Source organism: Polypterus senegalus, chromosome 9 (assembly GCF_016835505.1).
Source record: "Polypterus senegalus isolate Bchr_013 chromosome 9, ASM1683550v1, whole genome shotgun sequence".
Lineage (NCBI taxonomy): Eukaryota > Metazoa > Chordata > Cladistia > Polypteriformes > Polypteridae > Polypterus > Polypterus senegalus.
In genome coordinates, this window is record NC_053162.1 from 109,738,789 (window position 1) to 109,763,867 (window position 25,079).

Here is a 25,079-nt window from a genome sequence, read left to right on the forward strand (position 1 = left end):
TTTTATACGTGCCTCAGTGTGAGTCTGTGTCGGGTTGGGCGCTATATAGCATCCATATAACACAATATATATAAAACTCAATGTGTGTTCCAGCGTCACCTCCGATCGGCTTGAGCAATTTTCATGCAACTTGGTACACATGTCCCTCATTGGTCGACTAAAAATACTGTAGGGTGAAATCAGCCGTAATCCACCCCCTTCTGGGTAGGGTGGGGGGTGATCTTGCGGTCTTGTATGCATGTTATCATCCAGTTGACACTCGGAATGATCACCAGATGGCGAACTGGAGGCGACTGCCAGCATTCTTTCTGTTTGAGCGTCATCGTGCTCCTGATGCTTTTGAAATTAAATAGATTTCCATGCTTGGAAGTGTGTGTGTCTATCCGGCCCAGAAGTGAGATGTAGAGTCAGGGTGAGGGCTCCTGCTCCGAGGATACATAAGCAAGGCCAGTACACCAGCAAAAGGAAACCTCCTAAGAAAGACAGTCACTTAGCTGCTAATGCACAAACGAGGCGAGCACTTCAGCAACATGAATCTTTCTAGCAGAGAGATGCCCAGAGTAGTTCTGACGATTTAAATACTTTCTAGGATCCTGTGCTTTTAACAGCACGTGCTTACACAGTTAGTATATACCAGGAGACTGCCAGCAATCTTTATCTTTGAGCAGCACCGCCTCTCTGTTGCTTTTCAAATTAAATACAGTTGGCCAGTTCTGAGGATCAACTAGATGATAACATACATACAAGACCGCAAGACAAGGACATCAGTGAGTCTTTGTTTCTTAATTTATTTTTATTTTTAACATTGTGTTTTTTTAATTATGTTTTTCTCAAACAATTAAAAAAAACACGAGGGTGAACTAGAGGTGACTGCCAACATTCTTTATGTTTCAGCACCACTGCGCCCCTGTTTTTTTCAAATTAAATACATTTGGCCGGTTCTGAGTGTCAACTGGATGATAGTATACATACAACACCGAAAGACAAGCACATTAGTGAGTCTTTATCCATCCATCCATTATCCAAACCTCTATATCCTAACTACAGGGTCATGGGGGTCTGCTGGAGCCAATCCCAGCCAAAACAGGGCACAAGCTAGAAAACAAACCGCGGGCAGGGCGCAAACCACACCACAGAAAACCCACACAGACATGGGGAGAACATGCAAACACCACGAAGGAAGTACCCGGGAAGCGAACCCAGGTTTATTGTTTGTTAATTTATTTTTATTTTTAAAGTTGTGTTTTTTTAATTAGGTGTTCTCAAACAATTAACAAATACTTTATTTTCCTCCCGGGCAACGCTGGGTATTTCAGCTAGTTCTTGAATAAAAGCACACTTGTTTCATTATACCTTTGCAGAAGTGTTTATGTTATATTCCAGTAACCACTTGAATTATATCAAATCTGTCTCTTATAGTGACCCTGAAGTGCAATGCACAAAAACAAATTAAATCATGCAAAAGCAAATCAGAAAATTGGAAACACAAACATAAATCAGAAAAAGCAAAATCAAATTAAAGATGCAAAAACAAATTAGAAAAATGCAAAAATAAACTGGAAATGGAAAAACAAATCAGAAAAGGTAAAAACAAATTGAATATGCAAAAGCAAATGAGAAAAAGCAAAGACGAATCAGAATACACAAAAGCTAATTGGAAAAGCAAAAACAAATCATGTTGCAAAATGCAAACAAAATGAATACACAAAAGCAAATTGAATATACAAAATTTAAACCTCAATATACAAAAACTAATGAGAAAAAAACCCTGAATATGCAAATCAAATCAGAAACAACAAATGCAAATCCAGCAGCACACAAACAAAACGAAGACTGCACAAAGAAACTGAGAAGCATGAAAACAAAAAGAGCAGTGCAGAACCCAAGTTGAGGTGAAAAAAAGTGAGAACTGAAAATTCATTAGATTTCAATCCCAGCTTTTCAATGAGTGGTGTGGTGGAAGCGAGAATGCTGAAACAGATCTGTTACTATTTGTAGGTATTTTTGACAGAAATTATAACATTTGCATAACTTCACGCATTCTCTACTAGAGCAGTGTTTAAAGTATAACAAAGTTATTTCGGTATTTTTAATTAGAGGTGAAGATATAATTTAGAACTGGAATCAGCCACTTTAAGCCAGACTGCTGGATGTGGCCCTAAAAAAGTACTGTTAGCTTCTTCAGCTCATACACGCCATCCGGCTCCATGTCACTTCATTCGCCCAGGATCACAGGCAACACATACACATACATACAACACATGGTTCTGTGAGCCAACCAAAGGCCAGCGTCCGCATATGATTCTCACTGGAGGCCAAGCATCACAATTAATGAGCTTTAGCTGTCAGGGGAAGCACAGTTGAAAGTGAGGTGTCTGCACCCCCTTGTACCCGCTACTTTTTTAGATGGATTCTCTGGGTATTTCTACTACTTTGGGCAGTGCTTGTCCACTGAAGGAGCATGTTCCTCTTCCATTCGGACCCGGGGTGCTCTAGTATTGTCACCAAGTTGTACTGTTCATGAATGACATAAAAAACAGTTTTTTCTCCCGTAGCAATTTATTGCAACAGCACTATCGATTGTTTATGAATCAAGCACTTTGCTCTATACTTAGGCATATTTCACTTTCAGTACTTGATATCACCATATTTAGAAAGCGTGTATGAAAAGAAACAGGAATTTTAGTGTTTGACAATTTTATGTTAAATCCCAAAGTCTTTCAGGTCTGTCTTCATATTTTAGTCTGATCACTCTTTTAAATGTTGCCACAAATGCTGGCAAAGCCAGAGGTTAAAAAGAAAAGGAAAAAAAAGAATTGAGGTGGCAGTACATCACAAAATATTATGGGGTGTTAATGGGTGGTGTTGTGGAAATAGTGACGCCGTCTATTTAGTTATTATTTTAATGATTGGACATGAAACTTTTGCATACCTGGAGATCCATTTAAAGTATTACACACACAAGTTTGTCAGTACTTTACTGACTGTTAGAAAACCATAACGTAATGATGAGAGTGTGATGGTAAGCAAATGTAGTGTTGTAGTACACACACAACCAACCAAAAGCAATCATCTGTGACACATGCAGCAATTCACCTTTTTTAACACAATTTGTTAGTTGGCTGATTTTAGACCAAACTATTATACTGAGGAATCAAATTCATTCTATTATGCTTGCAGTAGACATGTTATATTTCTACTGGATATAACCCCATTCATTGGTGAAAGCCACTGCTTTGGCCAAGAATGCTGGAAGTTATGCAAACCTTATCTTTTCTGCTAAAGTATATAAAATACCTAAAAAGATAAGAGATCTCTTTTACCTTTCAACATTCTTGCTTCCACCTCACCACTCGTTGAAAAGCTGTGATTGAATTGTGATGTATATTTAGCTCTCACTGTTTTTTCTGCTTTGATTTGGATTATATGCTGCTCTTTTTGTCGTCATGCTCCTCAGTTTGTTTGTGCAGTCATAATTTTATTTGCATGCTGCTCAGTTTGCATTTGTTGTTACTGATTTGTTTTTGCATATTTAATTTTGTTTGATTTCTGATTTGTTTTTGTGTATTCATTTTGTTTTTGCTGTTTCAACTTGTTTTTGCATTTTCTAATTTGTTTTTACGTATTCTATTTGTTTTCTCTCGCTCTCTCTCACGCATGCACACACACATCCATGCATGAAAATGTCATTACATTATTTGAAAATGCTATGTCATTTGAATATGTTTTTTCTTTTCCGATCTTGCCCAATCTCCATGTTATGGTGCATGGTACCGAGAATGCAGACAGACTTCTTCTTTTTGGGCGCATACACTGTCAGCTTGTCACTGCCAGATCTCAACACTAGCATGGAGAAACACATGATAAGCTCCTGTTCCAAGACCTCTGCCTTCCCCTAGAAAAAAACTGTTCAAATGACATAGCATTTTCAAACAATGACGTTTTCATGCATGGATGAATGTGTGCATGTGCAAAAGAGAGTGAGAGGGGTACAGACAAATTTGGTGTCATTCAACTGGTTATTGGTATATAAAACAAACACTTTTGAAAAAGGTATAATGAAACAAGTGTGCTTTAATTCAAGAATAAAACTGAATTTAAAAAAAAAATCAAGAGACAACAAGATACCAAGAAGACATGATTCACCAGCGTTTCTGTGTCTGCTTAAATTTGCTGTTTTGAGTAATGAGCTGCTCTTATTGTTAACATTATACAATAAAAACATACATTTGATTTGTGTCTGTAACAGCTGGCTTCATTTAGTAATTTATAACACTTGTGAGCTGGAGGGCTGATCGCACCCCAAATAGAGACAGACGCCCCTGGGAAAACCACAAACCCTGAAACACTGACTACACATTGCTCCTTATCCTTGCACTATAACACGTAATATAAGCCTTGCGCAGCGCCTGTCAGTTTTGGAATTGATTGTTTGCTTTTATCTCTCTCTGCTCCTAGCGGAACTGTTATATCTGACTTGTCATGGAGCACGTTTAAGCTCATGTGTTTGCGGTGTCTGAATAAAAATCCTTCTTTTTTTCTACGACCTTCTGTGTCTCTGTGCAAATCTGTGACCCAAGGGTGACAAGTGGTACCAGGAGTGGTTGCACAGATGGATGCCGCCGAAGACTTATTTCAGAAGTCTAAAACATATGCACTTAAAGACTGGAAACTAAACATGGATGACCCAATCCGTGCGCAAATTCAAGATTTGATACATAAAGTGCACTGTTGGTTTGAAGGAGACGTGATGGAAACAGTTGTCGTGAATATATTACTGGCCGGCATACCTGAAGTTCTTCGAGATGAATTTCTACGCCATGATATTAAATCATTAACGATTATGTCCAGACGATTAGAGGGTTCACAGTCCGCTTGGAGAAAGAGCGGTGGATTTCGTGCTGCTTCGCAACCTGTGAACGAACGTCCAGGACATTCTCGTCGCTTCGATCGACAAGCTGCAGGACCTGAAAATCTAATGGGGTCAGGTAGGACCCGGGAAATCCAGTCGTAGATGGGACGCCTGTTTCTGGGGAGACAGCGGCAACAGCGGTCGACGACCGTGGACACTACAGAGCACGCCGACGGGCGCCGTGAGGATATTCCGAAAACGGAGCCGACCGTAGATGTTTCCGATGTGATCAGCTCGGCCATTTGGCAAGAGAATGTCGCTTGTCTCCAGCTCATTCAATGGAGATTGGACTGGCCGAGATTTGTTGCTCAACTATTACATATCCGGATGGAAAAGATGGCTTGTTGATCCCGGTGAAATTGGGGGACAGAGAAATCTCAGCATTGTTAGACTCGGGAAGTGACCTTTGTATTGTGAGACGAGACTGTCTTAATGAACAATGCCTTAGAGACTGTGAGACTGTAAAAATACGCTGTGTACATGGTGATGTTAAAGATTATCAGACTTTACTTCTTCCTTTAACTTATAGGGGTCACCACTTTAAGGTTTGGTCTGCCGTTTCGGACTCGTGCCCTTGGCCATTACTCATAGGACGGAGAAATGCCCTTTTTCGAAACTGATTAATAAATGTAAGGGACCAGTAGTCCAGTCCACTAATGAACTTAGTGGGGGAGAAGAAGAAGAAAACCAAGACGAAGAACTGGTAGCGGCCGGGGAAAATCTAGAGCCCAACTTAGATATTGAACCCGATCTCTCCAGCGAGACGGAGGAGGTCACCCCCGACAATCTTCCAGAATGGGCTGCTCCTTCTACATCTTCCCAGATTGCAAACGCCTCGAACACAAACCGAGTGTTAACGAACAATCAGATTTTGTGCGTTTGCAGCATACTGATAGCTCATTAGAATATGCATTTAAACAGGCTCGCCCTGCTAATGACTCTTATTACCAAGAGCGTAATTCCGGGGGTGTGAAAACCCCACACTTTATAGAAAAGGACGGTTGCCTTTTCAGAGTGATCTCAGATCATTTGGAGGGAATTTATTGAACAACTGGTGGTACCTGAAGCACATAGGGAAACTGTTTTGCATCTGGCACATTCACACATCTTGGGGGGGCACCTCGGTGCCGACAAAACTAGAGACCGGTTATCAAAACGATTTTATTGGCTTAATATGGGAAAAGATGTTGAACGATTTTGTACTTCATGTCCAGACTGCCAGATCGTCTCTGCTTATAAGCCTCCTCGGGCTCCCCTTTGTCCTATGCCCATATTGGAAGTTCCCTTTCAGCGTGTGGGATTAGATATTGTGGGACCATTACCTAAGACTAAGGATGGGTACCAATATTTGCTGGTGTTGGTTGATTATGCGACACGATATCCAGAAATGATTGCGCTAAAAAAGGCCAACTCTTCGGCTGTAGCCAAAGCACTATGTGAAACTTTTACTCGTATTGGTATCCCTAGAGAAATCTTAACTGATCAGGGCACACCTTTCACTTCTCGCGTGATGAAACAATTGTGTGACAGCTTTGCTATTAAGAAATTGAGTACTACTGTTTACCATCCTCAAACGAATGGTTTAACCGGCGATTTAACAAAACATTGAAACAGATGATCAGGCGAGTTGCTCATAATGATCCCACAACATGGAACACTGTCCTACCTTTTGTTTTGTACGCGCGAGAATCACCCCAGGCGTCCACTGGCTTGAGTCCCTTCGAGTTGTTATTCGGCAGGCGGCGACGAGGCATCCTGGATGTGGTACGCGTGAGGAATGGATAGGAAGCGAGAGAGCAGCTAAGGTCCAAGCTTTGCAGATCGACTAATTTCGTTGCAAGACAGAATTTCTATGCTTTCCTCTATTGCTGTGGAACACCAACAACGAGAACAGGAAACTCAGAAGCGTCTTTACGATAGGCAGCAAGCTCCGTGAGTTCAAACCTGGCGATCGTGTTTTGGTACTGGTTCCCTCGGATCCACACAAATTCTTAGCTAAATGGCAGGGCCCGCCATTATTGAGGAGCGTATGAGTCCGTAAATTACAAGGTTAGAATACCGGCGGCGCAAACCATTCCAGATTTTACACATTAACCTCTTGAAGGAATGGCACGACCGACAAGAGGTTAACACTTCCTTGGCTGCTGTTTCTCAGACCGATGTTACCATTGGTAACGATCTTACTGACACGCAAAAGACAGAACTGTTATCTTTGATAGAACGGAACACTGATGTCTTTTCAGATTTACCAGGCAAGACTAACATTACAAAACATAAAATTACCACTGAACCTGATGTTCACGTACAGATGTGCCGCGTTCGGATACGCGCGAAATATTGTGAAGAGGTAAAAAAAATGCTGACACTGGGTGTAATTCGTGAAAGTAAAAATGACTGGTGCAGCCCAGTCGTATTAGTCCCAAAGCAAGACGGTTCGGTTCGGTTCTGTATCGATTTCAGGCGCTTGAATAAGGTCTCTAAATTGATGCTTATCCCATGCCCGTGTCGATGAACTGTTGGAAAAACTGGGTCAGGCGAGCTATATCTCCACGCTAGATCTCACGAAAGGCTATTGGCAGGTGCCTTTAGAGGCTAGCAGTTGTGAGAAAACGGCATTTGCGACTCCTGACGGACTCTATGAATTTACAAGACTCCGTTTGGTCTTCACGGGCACCTCTAACTTTTCAGCGTATGATGGATCAGATCCTACGTCCTCATTCTGAATATGCTGGGGCATACCTTGACGATGTCGTGATTTTTAGCAATGATTGGAAAACACACTTAGAGCGGCTTCAAGCCGTTCTTGAAAGCTTGAGACAGGCTGGCCTTACTGCTAACCCTAAGAAATGTAAACTAGGCATGTCCGAGACTCATTACTTAGGCTATTCTATGGGCAAGGGTTTACTTAGGCCACAATTAAGGAAAATAGAAGAAATGCTTGTTTACCCGAGACCTGAGACACAGAAACAAGTACGCGCCTTTCTGGGACTCGCTGGTTACTACAGAAAATTCATTCCAAATTTTGCACATAGAGCTGCTCCTCTTACAGAACTTACTAGAGGCAAAAAACCGACCTATCTTGTGGACAGAAAATTGCGAACGTTCTTTCAACGATTTAAAAAAAGCATTGTCTTCTTACCCGGTTCTAAGGAACCCGGATTTCACAAAAGATTTTATCTTGCAAACAGACGCAAGTGCATTTGGTGTGGGCGCAGTCCTGTCACAAATTTTTGATGGAGAAGAACATCCAATCACATATTTGAGTAGGAAATTACTTCCTAGGGAACGCAATTATTCTACAATTGAGAAAGAATGCTTGGCAATTAGGTGGGCTGTGGAAGCGCTTCGCTATTACTTGTGGGGACGAAACTTCACTTTGGTAACTGATCATGCTCCACTTCAGTGGTTGTACCGACAGAAAGATACAAACTCTCGTCTAATGAGATGGTTTCTGGGTTTACAACCTTACAGTTTCACAGTAAAGCACCGACCAGGTTCTGAACACGTCAACGCAGACATGTTATCACGACTAAATGAACCTAGTACAGAGAGTCGCTTGATTCACAGGAATGTGAATAAAGCTGAGGGGGAGGGTGTGAGCTGGAGGGCTGATCGCACCCCAAATAGAGACAGCAACCCCTGGGAAAACCACAAACCCTGAAACACTGACTACACATTGCTCCTTATCCTTGCACTATAACGCGTAATACAAGCCTCGCGGTACTCACCGACTTATAAGCCTTGCAGCGCCTGTCAGTTTGGAATTGATTGTTTGCTTTTATCTCTCTCTGCTCCTAGCGGAACTGTTATATCTGACTTGTCATGGAGCACGTTTAAGCTCATGTGTTTGCGGTGTCTGAATAAAAATCCTTCTTTTTTTCTACAACCTTCTGTGTCTCTGTGCAAATCTGTGACCCAAGCGTGACACACTTGTAAAAGTTAGCGTTTTTTTTTCACTTTTATTTTGTCAGTCACGATCACGATACAATACCCCCCAGACCCTGCCCCAGATCTGATGCGGTTACTTTTTATCTGAAACTGGGAATAACTGTAGATGTGAGTGGTGTTTTGAGACAGTGGAACTGGAAATTCTCTGGAGGGATAAAAGCTGATACACAAACGCTGGTGAATCTGCCTTCTTCGTATCTCACCGTCACTTGAATTTTTTTTTATTGAGTGTTCTTCCACACGCTGAATTAGTATGCAACTTACGGTCTATGACGTCAAAGCCGCACTGACAAAAAAACAGACATATATATATATGATATTTGGAATGACTCATTTTATGATCAGTATAGTACATTTCGGAAAACATTGTAGCACTGGTGTAGCATTATTCATATTCATTTGCATGCCTTCTTGCACTTGTAATAAGTGACCCTGTTTTTTTTTCCCTGATCTTGCCAGTCTTCACATGTTGCTGCATGGTGCTGTTTCTTTTGTACTCCAGGACATGCAGAGGAAAGAACAGTACAGAGAAGTCAGTTCCGCGCTATATGCAATCAACAGATTCAAATGTTAATAGTTCCCATACACCCAAGGACCGTCCTTTCTACTTCTACGACATGTGTACCTGTTGCAATGTACACACTCCTTTCTGTGCTGTGGTTCATATTACACTGAAGGGGCTGGGGAAGTGGCGGGCTTGGAACAAAAGCTTGGCGATGTTGATCCTCTGTTACTTTATCCATCGCTTTTTCTAGTAAGAAGCGGCTACTAGGTTCTTCTGCAAGGTGAGCTAAGAACACTCTTCTTTTCTTAGTGGCTCCCGTGGTGTGTGCTTTCATCGCCGCCAGGTCAAGCTTGTTATAGCACAAGCAACCGGCCACCTGTATGTTCCTGCTCAAACTGAATTAGCTCACGTCTTCTGGTGCACGATAATGTATAATGTTAACAAATTAGAGCAGCTCACTACTCAAAATGGTAAATTTGGGAGCTGTTTTTGAACTAACAATCTCCGGATTATAATTCAGCGGATCTTACCGCTGCACCACGGAAACTGTTGTATCGTACTTGTACCTTTTGTGAAAGTGTTTATTTGGTATTTGGCCATCAGCCTTCACACAATTATACAGTTCATGTCTACATTTTGTTATTTTTTACTAAAACATTAAAAACGTTTCTTTTTTAACAATGTGTTTACATAGACTGTTGTAGACACAAAACAAACATAAAATTATTTCCCCTTACAATTCTGGGAAGCTCACTCCCAGATAATCAATCGAGGCAGGAACTGGGAGAACTTCTTTTCTTCCCCGTCCTGAGGCAGTGGAGGGATGGTACAGCAGGCTGCTTGCTGCTCGGGCTTATCAACACATTTAGAAGACAAAAGATGCTGATGGAGAGGTGCAAAGGGATTTAAGATGGGCCAGATTTACGGGGAGGAACAGAACAGCGTCTGTGTGAAGCCGAACGTGCAGGCCTCCTTAACCCCTTCGGTACGACACACACACAATCATATGTAAGTCTGCTTGGATGGTGCAAAAGTAAGAACTGTTGTCACCAAGTCAAGGGGTTGCAGGTTTGATCCTGGATCCTTCATGCATTAACTGTTTTGAGTAATGAGTGGCTATTATTATTATTATTATAGAATACTAGCTGTGTAAGCCCATGATGTAAAAAGCCCAGGGTCCTAGAAACTATTGAAACGTCTGAAAAAAATGAAATGTAGAGATGTCAGGTAATTGAAAGGAACTACTCTGGACATCACTGTCTTAGGAGATTTCATTTTGCTGACGTGCTCGCATCGCTTGTGCATTATTAGCTACGCAACTTTGTCCATCTTTCTTTGGAGGTTTTGTTTTGCTGACGTGCTTGCTTCACTTGTGTATTAGCGGCAGGAGGAAAAGTAAAAGGAATACTGTTTTGCCGATGTGCTCGCCTCACTTCTGCATTAGTGGCTAAGCAAATGAATCTTCTGAGGTTTTTTTTTACCGCTGTGCTGGCCTGACTTGTGTATCCTCAGAGATGGAGGCCTTACCCTGACTCTAACTCTCACTTCTGGGCTGGACAAACAGACAGACTGGTGTAAATTTATGGTATTTATAAAAGTTAGTGTTTTGTTTTATTTTTCACTTTTATTTTCTCAGTCAGGTTCTTATCTGACACTGTTAGTTTTCAAATAAAGATGTGCTATAACATGAGGATAAGGGTTCTACATTGGAGAAAGAGAACAGAGAACAGAAAGAGAACAGAAGCCCCCCCTGCAAAATATGTCGACTCACACATAAAAACAATGCAGCTGCACCAGGCATAAAGGTGGAAGATGACACCATTTGGATGTAACAAGAGGTTGGGTGGGCGTCATTCTGCCAGTGAACTTTTAACTTTAACTTAGTGATACCATAAATTTACGCTAGCTGTTACTGACTCAAATAAATCAAATGTATGTTTTTATTCTTTAATAATAGTCATAATAGCTGCACACTACTCAAAATAGTTAATGCATTAAGGACCTGGGATCAAACTCGCAACCTCTCGACTTGGAGACAGTAGTTCTTACCTTTGCACCAGTCAAGCAGATGGAAATGTGTGAGTGTGTGTTGTACCCTATCCCAATTTCTTTTAATTGGGTTAAATTCTAGAAAAAAAGTGCACTTGTTTTGTCATATCTGCGTCTTTTGTGGAAGTATTTATTTGATATTTGGACTTAAGTCTTTACACATTATATACTTCAAGTCAGCATTTTGCCAATTATTAGAAGAACATGGAAAAGGTTTCTGTTCTAGTTATGTGTTCAACATTTCTTGCCTCACATTTCCTGTCATCCTACATGTACACAGATTGTTGTAGACACGGAAAACACATGATATGTATGTGTTTTAAATAATGATATATTATTTACCCTATACAATTCCAGACACCTCACACCCAGATAAAGAGACTTGAGCCGGGAGAACATTGTGTGCAACTAAAGCTGTGTTGGTGGGGGATGGGATAGCAGGCTGCCAGTGCTGGTTGACACATTTAAAAAACAAAAGAAGCTGATGATGAGGTGTGAAGGAATTTAAGGTGGCCCGGCATTATGAGTTTTTTCATAGGATTCAGGGATTCTAGTGTTAAAGAAGCTGATGTCATATAGTTGTGCTTGAAAGTTTGTGAACCCATTAGAATTTTCTAAATTTCTGCATAACTATGACTTAAAACATCATCAGATTTTCACTCAAGTCCTAAAAGTAGATAAAGAGAAACCAGTTAAACAAATGAGACAAAAATATTATACTTGGTCATTTATTTATTGAGGAAAATTATCAAATATTACATTTTTGTGAGTGGCAAAAGTATGTGAACCTCTAGGATTAGCAGTTAGTTTGAAGGTGAAATTAGAGTCAGGTGTTTTCAATCAATGGGATGACAATCAGATGTGAGTGGGCACCCTGTGTTATTTAAAGAACAGGGATCAAAGTCTGCTCTTCACAACACGTTTGTGGAAGTGATTCATGGCACGAACAAAGGAGAATTCTGAGGACCTCAGAAAAAGAGTTGTTGATGCTCATCAGGCTGGAAAAGGTTGCAAAACCATCTCTAAAGAGTTTGGACTCCACCAATCCACAGTCAGACAGATTGTGTACAAATGGAGGAAATTCAAGACCATGGTTACCCTCTCCAGGAGTGGTCGACCAACAACAAGAGCAAGGTGTATAATAGTCGGCGAGGTCATAAAGGACCCCAGGGTAACTTCTAAGCAACTGAAGGCCTCTCTCACATTGGCTAATGTTCCTGTTCATGAGTCCACTATCAGGAGAACACTGAACAACAATGGTGTGCATGGCAGGGTTGCAAGGAGAAAGCCACTGCTCTCCAAAAAAAACATTGCTGCTTGTCTGCAGTTTGCTAAAGATCACGTGGACAAACCAGAAGGTTATTGGAAGAATGTTTTGTGGACGGATGAGACCAAAATAGAACTTTTTGGTTGAAAAGCGTTATGTTTGGAGAAAGGAAAAAACTGCATTCCAGCACAAGAACCTTACCCATCTCTGAAACGTGGTGGTAGTATCATGGTTTGGGCCTGTTTTGCTGCATCTGGGCCAGGACGGCTTGCCTTCATTGAAAGAACAATGAATTCTTAATTATATCAGAGAATTCTAAAGGAAAATGTCAGGACATCTGTCCATGAACTGAGTCTCAAGAGAAGGTGGGTCATGTAGCAAGACAACAGCCCTAAGCACACAAGTCGTTCTACCAAAGAATGTTTAAAGAAGAATAAAGTTAATGTTTTGGAATGGCCGAGTCAAAGTCCTGACTTTAATCCAATAGAAATGTTGTGGAAGGACCTGAAGCAAGCAGTTAATGTGAGGAAACCCACCAACATCCCAGAGTTGAAGCTGTTCTGTACGGAGGAATGGGCTAAAATTCCTCCAAGCTGGTGTGCAGGAATGATCAAAAGTTACCGGAAACATTTAGTTGCAGTTATTGTTGCAAAGGGGGGTCACACCAGATACTGAAAGCAAAGGTTCACATACTTTTGCCACTCACAAATATATAATATTCGATCATTTTCCTTAATAAATAAGTATAAAATTTTGTCTCATTTGTTTAACTGGTTTCTCTTTATCTACTTTTAGGACTTGAGTGAAAATCTGATGATGTTTTAGGCCATGTTTATGCAGAAATATAGAAAATTGTAAAGGGTTCACAAACTTTCAAGCACAACTGTATTTGAAAACCCTCTGTTTCCTGTGATACAAGGGTGAAACTTGTCTAATAATAAAAGCGGTTTAACACTAACCACTCCGAAGCAAACGTTGGGCCTAGTAATGAAAAGTGTCTCCAGCTGCCACCACACCATGTACACAGCCAGTTGAGTGAGGGGAGGTAATTGCTCCAGGTGACGTGGCAACTCCCAGGACATCATGCGGTGAGACATCATCACCAGTCATGACGACATCCCCGGAGGAAACCACCCACCTTGTCAGATCCAAACCTCTCTCCCAGCTGCATTTTCAATTTAAGCAGACTGTGGCTTCCTTTAAAAGGGAGCAGTGGAATGGTTACTCCCTTAAGTTTGCAAAAAATGCAGTTGTTCTCGTAAATTGCCATCCCACAAAACATCCCATGCCTCAGGGCCCTCGCTTTGTACTGAATAATGACCTGCTTTATCAGGTAACCAAGAACAAGGGGAAGGTGCAGTTCCTGATGTTAGTCGTACGATCCTACCAGTGGCAGGTCTGTGAGTGAGCACACACTCACCTCCTGGGAGCCCGCTTGGGCACCAAAAAAACGCTTGAGCGAATTAAGCTCAGTTTTTATTGGCCAGGAATCAATGAGGAGGTCCACTGCTTTTCCATGTCTTTCCTGGAATGTCAACTGCGGCTGATTCTTAGTAGGGACCATATTCCTCTAGTTCTCATTCCCATTATTGATGTCTCCTTTGAACGTATTGGGGTTGACCTGGTGGGACCCTTAGAGCCCTTGGTTAGAGGACACAAATATATATTAGTCCTAGTGGATTATGCCATCCTATAACCCAAGGCTGTTCGATTGCGCTCAGTCACATCCAAAATAGGGGTCTTTGCGCAAGTAGGCATCCTTAAAGAAGTCCTAATGGACCAAGGGATGCCCTTCACCTTGGAGACGTTCAGGGAAACTAGCAAGTTTCTTAAAGTAAAGCAAGTAGAGCAAGAAACCTGGACAGACCTCCCTGATTGCACATGACATTTTGACTGAGCTGGGGTGATTGTCTGAGAATGCCCATGTCGACTTCCCGAGGCAAAAAGAGCAGAAGTGGAGTTAGAGATCAGAACGGTGTCACAGAAGACAGTCATAGTTCCTGGTCCAGCTCTATTGTTTTGGTTGCAAAGCCTGATGGGAGTTGGAGGTTTTGCAATGACTTCCAGTGGCTTAACCAAATCTCCCAATTTGATGCTTATCCAATGCCACTATTGAACAACCTCCTCGAGCGGCTAGGCTAGGACAGGAAAAGTTTTTGACCACTCTTGACATGACAGGGATACTGGCAGGTTCCTTTAATGGACTCCACAAAGGTTAAGACTGTGTTTAGGACCCCTGCATGGGGCACCTGCGATCTTCCAGCATCTTGTGGACAAAGTGCTCCGTCCTAATAACTCCTGCTGCCTACCTGGAAGACATAGTCATTTATTCCAGCACATGAAATGAACACCTACAGCAGGACAAGCTTATTACAGACACTAGTGGAAGCTGCTTGTCAGATTAACCCTAAGAAATGTTCCTTTGGGTTAACACTAGAATTACCAGAGCCTACGAGAAAACTCGTAAATCCGGCCCACTTTAAATCCGTTCGCACCTCTCTGTCAGCGTCTTTTGTCCTGTAAATATACCGATTAAGGCAAGCAGCCTGCTATTCCATCCCCCACCATGACAGAATGTTCACTAAGTTCTCCCAGCTCATGCCTTGTTTGATTATCTGGGAGTGAACTGCTGGAGTTTTAGAGTGGAAATAATAGATCGCTATTTGGAACACATGCATTACATGTGTGTTCCGTTTCTACAGTTCTGAGCTGGAAATTGTTGGAACAGAAAACCAGGTATGCAGCAGTGGAACGGAAGGTGTTTGCGATTAAATGGACAATTACTCAGCGGAGGCATTACCTCTTGGGCCGCGAGTTCACCCTGGTTATGGATCATGCACCTTTACAGTGGATAGCCCTACACAAGGAGTTGAGGTCACGGGGTGGTTTTGAGACCTACAGCCGTACAAGTGTTTAGTTGGTTATCGCGTGGGTTCTCTCCAAGCCAATGCCAACGTTCCCTCTTGGGTGCACGACCTCTCAGTCAGGAATGCCGACCCAATGGGTCTGGGCTGAAGGGGGGACCGTGTTACACACGTGTGCATGGAAGGCAACTAAAGGGCTCAAAGGAAGGTAATTCCCAGTCAAACCAGTAGGTGACAAGAGTGCGCTAATCCTTTCTTTTATCTCCCTGCAGACCAAATGAGGGAAATTCTACCTGACTCCTATGACATCACTTATGGTTCTGTCCCAGAAGACATCACTTCCAGCCAGCAGAAGAGCCCATCTCTTAATGATGTCATTTCCACGTCCCAAGAAGTCACAGCCTGATGACCTCATTTCCAGTTCTGGTCTCAAGATCCCTCCTTTTTCTGTTTTTCAACTATATATCCACCAAGTTTCCTAACCTGTTCAGTTCTGTTTTGGACTCTTGTCTATAAAGACCATTTTTCTCAACTTTTCCATTTGCAGCCACTTCCAATTATATGGGGGACTGCCCCAAACATTTTTAGTTGTGTTAATGCCTGTTTATTTACCAAAATGCATTGACAGCAACATTTATATTGAAAAATTCTTTTTTTCTTTGGTTATATTCTTGAATAAAAGTGCACATGTTTTGTTATACCTTTAGTGAGAGTGTGTATTTGATACTTGGACTCCAGTCTTCACACATTATACACTTCATGTCAATATTATTTCATTATTACTATAACATGAAAAAAGTTATATTTATGTATTCAGCATTTCTTGCCTAGCATTTCCTGTCATCCTACAATTACACAGATTTTTGTAGACACAAAACACACATGAAATGTATGTATTGCAAATAACAATATATTATTTACCCTATACAATTCCAGACAGCTAACTCCCAGATAAACAGACTTAAGCTTTGAGAATTTTGTGCATAACTTCAGCTGCCTAGGTGTGGGATGAGTGAGCAGGCTGCCTGCTGCCAGTGCTGATTGAAACATTTGCAAAACAAAGGCACTGAGGAGGAGGTGCAAGGGAATTTAAGGTGGCCCGGTATCACAAATTGTATTGCACGCTTCAGGTATTCAAGTGTTAATAGAATTAATTTTAATGGCCAAAGTGGCCAAAAAGGAAATAGAGGGTATAGTTACAGCAAACACTGTAAATAGAGCAAGTTGCTAGAAGATTTTTCTTTACATTGCCAAAACACAATATGACTCATGTTCATGCTTTGAAGAAGATTAGTCTTTTTTGCTCTTTTTCTGCTTCTTGGCAATAACTAAAGATATAGAATTAGCTATCGACTATTAATTTCAGTTTACCTGGAAACAAGAAACTATATCTGATTTCAGCTTTGCATGAGCACTTTTTCCTGCTTTAGAATGCAGCTCATTTCACAGCTGTTGAAGGAGAGTAATCTGGGAAAATATGAATGTATGTTTTCAGATATCTTTTTCTGTCTGAGAATCAACAACAAATTTTCTTTAACCCATATTTTGTTGAATCTGATAATCAGGTGTCTAGGTTTTGAGGTATTCAATTCATATATGCAATAAACTGCTAAGATTTCAGTTTCCGTTTTAAAGTCTTATATTCTTTTTGAAAATAATTCAGCTACGGATTTAACTGGGTTTGGACTTTCATGGTTTTCAGGAAGTTCTTCAATTCTGATGTTGTTCCTTCTATATTTATCTTCAAATGCTGCTAATTTATCACAAAGCACTTCACATTTAAAATCTACAGCAGTTGCTTTTTTCTTGGTATTGGATTTTTTTTTAGGTTCACATCAAAGTTACTGGTTAAATATACCTCCTGGGGCCCCATGTATAAATGGTGTGTACGCACAAAAATGTTGCGTAAGCTGGTTTCCATGCTCACATCATGATGTATAAAACCCAAACTTGGCATAAAGCCACTAACATTTTCACGCCAGCTAAATGCTTGGCGTACACAAGTTCTCTGCTCGGTTTTGCAAACTGGTGGTACCCAGCGTCAAAGCAGTGCTTTTGCTCCAGTGTTGTTTCCCTTTCTTTTTTAGATCCATATCCCTGATACGGCTTTACCAAGTACACTGAAATTAAATTAGTTTAAAGCATCTGATTGTAATTAACCTGTAACGATATAATGGTCCATGAAATGTCCAAACTATTCCAAATACCATAGCTGCTTTAGCGTTGTTACTGTCACTGCACCTTCTTTTTCTTCTTTCAGCTGCTCCTGTTAGGGGTTGCCACAGTGGATCATCTTTTTCCATATTACTCTCACTGCACCACTCGGAGTATTTATATCACCATATCTGAGTGTGGAATCACAGCTCTACAGCAGCTGATCAGAAAGAGAATTATTGGTATACAGCATCTAGCACACGCTGCCTCAGCCATGCTGCCTATTTGAACTGCTCTCATTCGACAAACACTTCAGAGCCTTTCCTATACTGACCTCGCGGTTCAGAAACAGTTTCATCCGAAGAACTATAAAGGCAATCAATCAGTCCATCAAGTGCTCCTTGTAGAACTGTTTGTACTTATAGGTACAATTACCTCAATGTAAAATTGCGATACAGTGGCACAACCTGCGGCACTTTATAAAGTGCGTATTTACATATGATGATGATATCATTTTTAAGATGAAATGCAGCAAAATATGTTTATTACATTATACAGATAAAATGCTAACATCATTTAAATAATCTGTATTTTTAATAATTAAACATGTGAGGACACAGTGTCGCAGTGCTAGCAAGGAGCTGGCGCCTCGTTCAGAGATTGTTACTGCCTTGCGCTGTATTTCTGCTAGAGCTGGTGCGACACTGGAAGGATAGATGGATAGAATAATTTAACATATACTACGAAGATATTTTAATGTTCCTTAAAAGTTTTGAAGAATCAGAGTTTAAGCTTACAGATGGCTTAATGTCTATTACTGAGCTGATTATGTGGCGATTGGGTACTTGGAGAAATAAAGGAAGTACAGGAATTAGAGGTTGGTACGTTTAAAAGAGACAGTACTGCTGCAATAATTCTTTTCATTGAAGGTCACGCACGGCACAGCAATCATCTTGTGTGAGGCAGGAACAATCTCTGGATGGGGTGCCAGTTCGTCATTATCACTGCGCCACCGTGTTCCCATGTTTAATTCATGCTTTAATTGATATGATATGAATACTGAAATGATATCAAGTATACATCTCAGTATTTAAAGTATTCAGTGAACTGTAATATCACGAATGTAGTGGATTCTGTGTCCTGTCGGAGGAAGAGAAAGCTCGTTTAACGACTACGACTTGCCTTTTTACAGCGACTTTGATATCTGACAGCTTCTTTTTTATTTCAAGAACTGTGCGACTATTGTGAACTTGAACTTTCGAGTTTCTCTGACACTCTACATCACTTGAGAAACTTCCTTTTGTTGTTTATTTCACTGTTTAAACAAACAAATAGTACTTTTCTTTGCCTACCATTTGGTATTTGTTGAAATTCTTCTATTTTCCCCCGTGCTTTTGCCATTGCCTTTTTCACAGAACGCTGAACTTAAGACAAAGAGACGTAATTCTGGGAGGAGTTGGGGAGTGGCATCAGGCACGTGCATGTGCGTTACTTTTCACGCTGACCAGGATTTATGTAGCGGAAGAATGTGGAAGTTAGCGAACAAAAGATTTATGCATCTGGAATTTTTTGTGTGTATGCACATTTCCGATTTTGTCCATACACCATGTTATAGTGTGAATTCTACGCTGTGGACGAAATCTCAGACCCGACAGCAGGTGCGGTTATAAAGCAGCTTTATTTTCAGAGTCACGGTGAGAAGAGTTCCAGAAAAGCAGACAATCAAATGTACATGACAGCGTCAGGGCTCTTCTGAACCCCGTCTGTTGGGTGGGGTCCAGTTTTATACCCTAGAATGCGTAATTTAATATCATTATAAAATGTAACAGTCAACACATTTATTATACACAAACCTTTAGCCCCTTCAACGCCCCTTATGCAACTTGATTTCTTGGCTCCTTTTGTTATGGCGTTCAGATGTAAGCTAAGGGAAAACGTGATAAGGCAGACTCATGTGTGGAATGCTCAGACCTTGAGTCCTTTGCACAAACATTTTTCTGTTTGCTAAAACAAAGCATGCTATTACATGGTTTTGTAAAGCTTACTTCTCAGACATGAATTAGTACAAGGGAACGAAGAGAACATTCGTCTTCCACATTCCCCCCTTTTTTAGCAAACAAAAATATTTGATCAGGGAGAGTTGAGTAGGAAAGGGTAGGAGAGGAGGATGGAGTGGAGTGGGCGGAGGAGTGTGGGGTGGATGTGCTGATCTGAAGCATTTTTTCTTTGTGTAAAAAATAAGCCTTTGCCATCGAGGCAGTAAAATACTTGGATACAATGTATCTTATCAAGGGAACAATACAGCAAGCTACAAGCAGGAGAACAATTAAAGCAACCGTAAGAGAGATGAAAACTGATTTAAGCCATTGGCCCCAGGACCCAAAAGTGGACATAAACCATTTGTCCCAAGGATTAGAAATGCCAGAATTAGTAGCTAGTTCATGTCAAATCAGCTAAAGCACAGGTGATTGATCCATCAGGAGCTGTATTATTAGGGATATAGGTACAGCATGCATCACCAAAATAGCACAAACACCTCCTTTCTCAGCCAAGAGCATATCTAAAGCCAATCGATTTTGTCAGGTCATGAGGGATGTTTTATCAAGTTGCTCATGGATACCTTCAACAGCTTCTTTAGTAAAATTTAAAAATCTTTGTTGATTGTAATAGAGATAATTAATCCAATCTACATTTTTGTTTATAGTAACCTGAGGAAAAATAGACTCAAATTCGGCAGCAACTTGGTCCCTTGCCTTGAACTTATCAGGGACTCCATGAGGGACTCGAATGGAATCAAAATACACCCCAGGGCCATGTAGGGAAAACTGGGAAGGGTCCACAGAATGGGGTTGACGATGTCGGCCAAACATGGTCGACACATGGAAGGCAGTTAAAGGAAAAGTCGGAAAGGCATAACAAATTGTATTAAAGCAGAAGTGCCAGTCCAGTCAGGTGGAAGGATGTCAAGCAATTTAGACCTATGGCACATCCACCAAATATCAGTATTCTGAGTAATCAGAAAAATTGATAATTTGGAAGCTAAAGAGGAAGAATTAATCGGAAAAGTTTGGAAACAAAAAGAGGATGGGATATTACCAACATTTGTGCCACGAGAGGAAGTAAGGTTTTTAAAAAACAGGTATAAATACCTTCATCAGGCAATGTAATTAGAGTCGATTGGAATAGAGGAAGAGATAAAAAGGGCAAGTAGGCAAGGAAGGCCAGTAGGATCAGATATGTTAGAAAGAGGAAAAGGGACAGTGGCCAAATGTGGCCTAGCTATAGCACATGCATAGCAATCAGATTGATTCACTTGTCTAGCCAAATATCATACCCATTGCAGCCAACGGTTCTGATCCCCATAAACAATTTCAATAGAAAAAGTGGAAGAAGAGGTGGAAATATTCATGACCTTGACAGGGGGCGGGTTTGGACCAGGGGTAGGAGAGAGGGGTGTGTGTTTGGGGAAATGGGAGGTGTTAGTAACAGGGTTCTCAACCTTAATTTGAAATCTCCCTAGAGGATCTATTCCAGATACACATGCCCCTAAAATATAGGTTCCTGAATCATGTAAAGAAGGGTTCTTCAGAGTAATGATCAAAGGGTTACAATGGTATTCGCACATTCATGAGGGGCATGTCCTTTTAATAGAAAAACGATATTTCAGACCATACTTCTGGGCCTTATAGGGTTAATAAACCCCAGTCATCAGTTCCAGTATTAGCCAAAACCCAGTCCCACATGTCACAGTTACTTCTGAATCCAGAGTTTGTAACAGTTACACACACACATTTGTCAGACCAGTTCCACTGGATTTGTCGATCAGTCCCACAGTCAATAATAGAACAGAAATCCACCTGAACTGATGTGGTGATTCCGAAAGGAAAAGTCAAGGTGACCAGAGCAGTCGACAAGGGGATGGAAAGACATAGTAGGACCACAATCAAGGGTGCCATCTTTTGCAATGTGAGATGTGAATCCAAGCAGGCAGTCCCTCAACTTTAACAGCATGTGGTGTCTACAGCAGAACTTGGAACGGTCCTCTCCACCGAGGGTGATGCCAATGTTTCCTTCGAGTATCTCTAGCCAGAATCCAGGTTCCTAATGGAATCGGGGAGTCCTTTGATGGAGGACTAGTTCTCCAGGCCTGATTCACCTGCTCGTGGACTTCCTTCAGAGAAGCTCGGAGACCTGTAAGACTGGAAAGAAGATCATTGTCCACAGTATGCAGTGTAACATTACCTATGACCATGCCGACTGGCATGGTCCATCCGGTCAGAATTTCGAATGGCGACAGCCCTAACTGCCAATGTGTTCTTCCCCTTAATCCCATCAAGGCCAGAGGCAGAGCATCAGGCCAAGTTAAATTTGTTTGCTCACAGATTTTAGCCAATTTAGATTGCAAGGTACCATTGCATCGTTCCACAATACCTCCACTCTGGGGGTGGTATTTGCAATAATGATGCACATTTATCTGGAGCCAGGTGGTTAATTCATTTATAATGGAATTTAGTGGGTGCCATTATCAGTTTGTAATTTCTGTGGTATTCCCCATCTAGGAATGATTTCCTTTATCAAAGCTTTTGCCACAGGTTTGGCATCTGCATGTTTGGAAGGGAAAGCTTCCACCCATCGGAGAACACATCAACAATTACTTAACAGTATCGGTACCCCTTTGATGGTGTTAATTCAATGAAGTCCATTTGAAGGTGTTCGAATGGACCCATTAGGTTAGGTGTAATGGCGGACTTACCTGGGTGCCCTTTCCTACATTAAACTTTTGACATAATGCACAGCACCTGCAGAACTGCTCTGCATATGTAGAGAAACCTACAGCTTCCCAATATTTTTCAACATCTTGAACCATGGCGTCTTTTCCAGCATGGTCTAGGCCATGGGCGATTTTTTCCATACCTGGGAAAGAAGCTTTTGGGAGGAAAGGTTTGTTAGTTTGCTTATGGGTCCAGACTCCATCAGAGAGGGACCCTTCTTTGGACCATTTTCTCTTCTCTGTGTCCGTGGCTGCATTCTGTAAAGAAATAATTTGATTATCAGTGTCCTGGTCATTTCTCTGTTGGAATAAAAGATTGGTGTGTTATTATACGCAGCCCGTTTAGCAAAATGATCAGCTAATTTGTTTCCTTTACTGACAGGATCCTGTTTTCCTGTGTGAGCTTGACATTTAATGATCGCTAGCTTTGATGGTTTCGTTATGGCCTCTAAGAGGGATTCTTTTAGTTTTTTATGTTGAATGGGCTTGCCAGTACTGGTCTTGAATCCCTGAGTTTCCATAATGCCCCATGATCATGGCAGACTCCAAAAGCATATCTAGAATCAGTATAGATAGTTACAATTTTTCCCTCTGACAACTGACAAGCTCGGTGAGAGCTATCAACTCAGCTGCCTGCGCTTAAACTTGAAGAAATTCGGTTTGCTTCCAGCAGGTGGTCACCTTTGACCACTGCATAGCTGGTTGAAGGTGTTCCATTTTCCAATCATAAAGAACACCCATCCACAAAAATTATCTCTCCTGTTCCTAAGGGTGTTTCCTGTAGGTCTGGTCTAGGTTTTATAACCTTAGTTATTTTATCATGACAGTTGTGTCCCCTTGATTTTCAGTTGGAAGCAATGTAGCTGGATTTAAGGTGGAGCACCTTTCTATGGTAACGTTTGACAATGTACAGAGTATATTTTGGTAGTGTATTTCCCTAGCAGTAGTGAGATGTGAGGTTTTAGCCTGTACTAAAATGGAGTGTACGGCGTGAGGCACTTTTACCACTAGGGGGCTCATGAGCACTATATCTGTACTGGCTAGCACGGCCTCTGTTGTGGCTGCTACAGCTCTGAGACAGGTTGGATGTCCCACAGCCACTGGATCCACTTTTTCAAAAATAGGCTAAGCCTTTGTTTTTCTCCATGGAGTTGTGTAAAAATGCATTCATATATCCCCTTTTCGTCCACAAACAGAGTGAATGGACGAGATAGTCAACAGTCCCAACGCATGCAAACAGTAGGGCATTTTTTTTTTTAAGTTACATAGAGCCTTCCCAGCTTGATCTTTCCATGCCACCTGACCAGAAAGGGGGAGATCAGGGGTGACCGCTAAAGTTTGCAAAAGCTGTGCTCTTTCATTGAAGTTTAAAATCCATTGCCGGCAGTATCCTATAATGCCTAATACAGACACAACCTGTTGCTTTGTAACATGTCTTGGTCTAGGAAGATTTTGAATGGTGTTTATACGATCGCTAGAGAGAGAGAGAGCTCTCATTTCACAAGAAATGTCATGACCTGAATATTTCACAGTTGTTTGAATTAACTGCAGTTTTGTTTTAGAAACTTTGTGGCCATTTTCTGCTAAATAATAACAATTGCTGAGTATCCGTGCACAATCTGCTTCGTAGTACTACACAACATTCCACATACTGTATCAATACACTGTCTTTTCCGCCAAAAGCCTTTTAAATTTTGAGCAAGAGCTTATCCAATACACAAGGGCTACAATATATCCCTGAGGCATAACGGTCCATGTCCAACGGCGGTTTTGGAAAGTAAAGGCAAACCAGAATTGAGAGTCGGGTGCAAAGGAATACAAAATAAGCATTAGCAAAGTCAATAACAGAGAAATAACAGGCGGACGAGGGTATCGTAGAAAGAATAGTGGAAGGATTAGTAACAATAGGTGCCCTAGGAAAAACTGCAGAATTTACGTGTCGAAGATCTTAAACAAAAACGCCATGAACCGTCAGCCTTTTAAACAGGTAAAACGGGGGAGTTGACTGGAGAGTATTTAACTTGAATGACTGCTCCACATTTCACGAGATCGGAATGTACGGCGGAGATGCCAGCCTCTGCTGCTGGAGACAGAGGATACTGGGAGCATGCGGGCGAAGGAGGATTTTGGGTAAATCACCAGTGGCTCACAGTGTGCTATTCTTCCATAATCATTTTTCCCCTGGGACCAAAGTGCATCGGGAAGTGAGGAAAGCCAAGTGGGAGAGGCTTGCAATGAAAAACAGAAAGGGAAGACGGCACAATGCACGATGTACTAAAAAATCATTTTGAAGCACAAACTTTAGTTATCAAATGATCTGAGGTATCAAAGATACCCGAAGCAACATGTAGCCAGTCCGTCCTATTGAAACATTGTTCCACCCAATCCCCAATTTCAACTCAGTGAACGGTGCTATAATTGGCTAAAGAAAACATGGGGAACCGAACCTCCTAAATAGAAAACGCTTTGGGAATATGTGAAGTGCACTGACAGCAGCAGCTGTGTGCATGAGAAAAAAATGCAAGGGATATGGAGGGTCTCTGGGCTAGTACCTGAAAGAGAAAAGATTCTAACCAAGGTGTGTCCACTTCAGCAGGGAAGTACTGGGC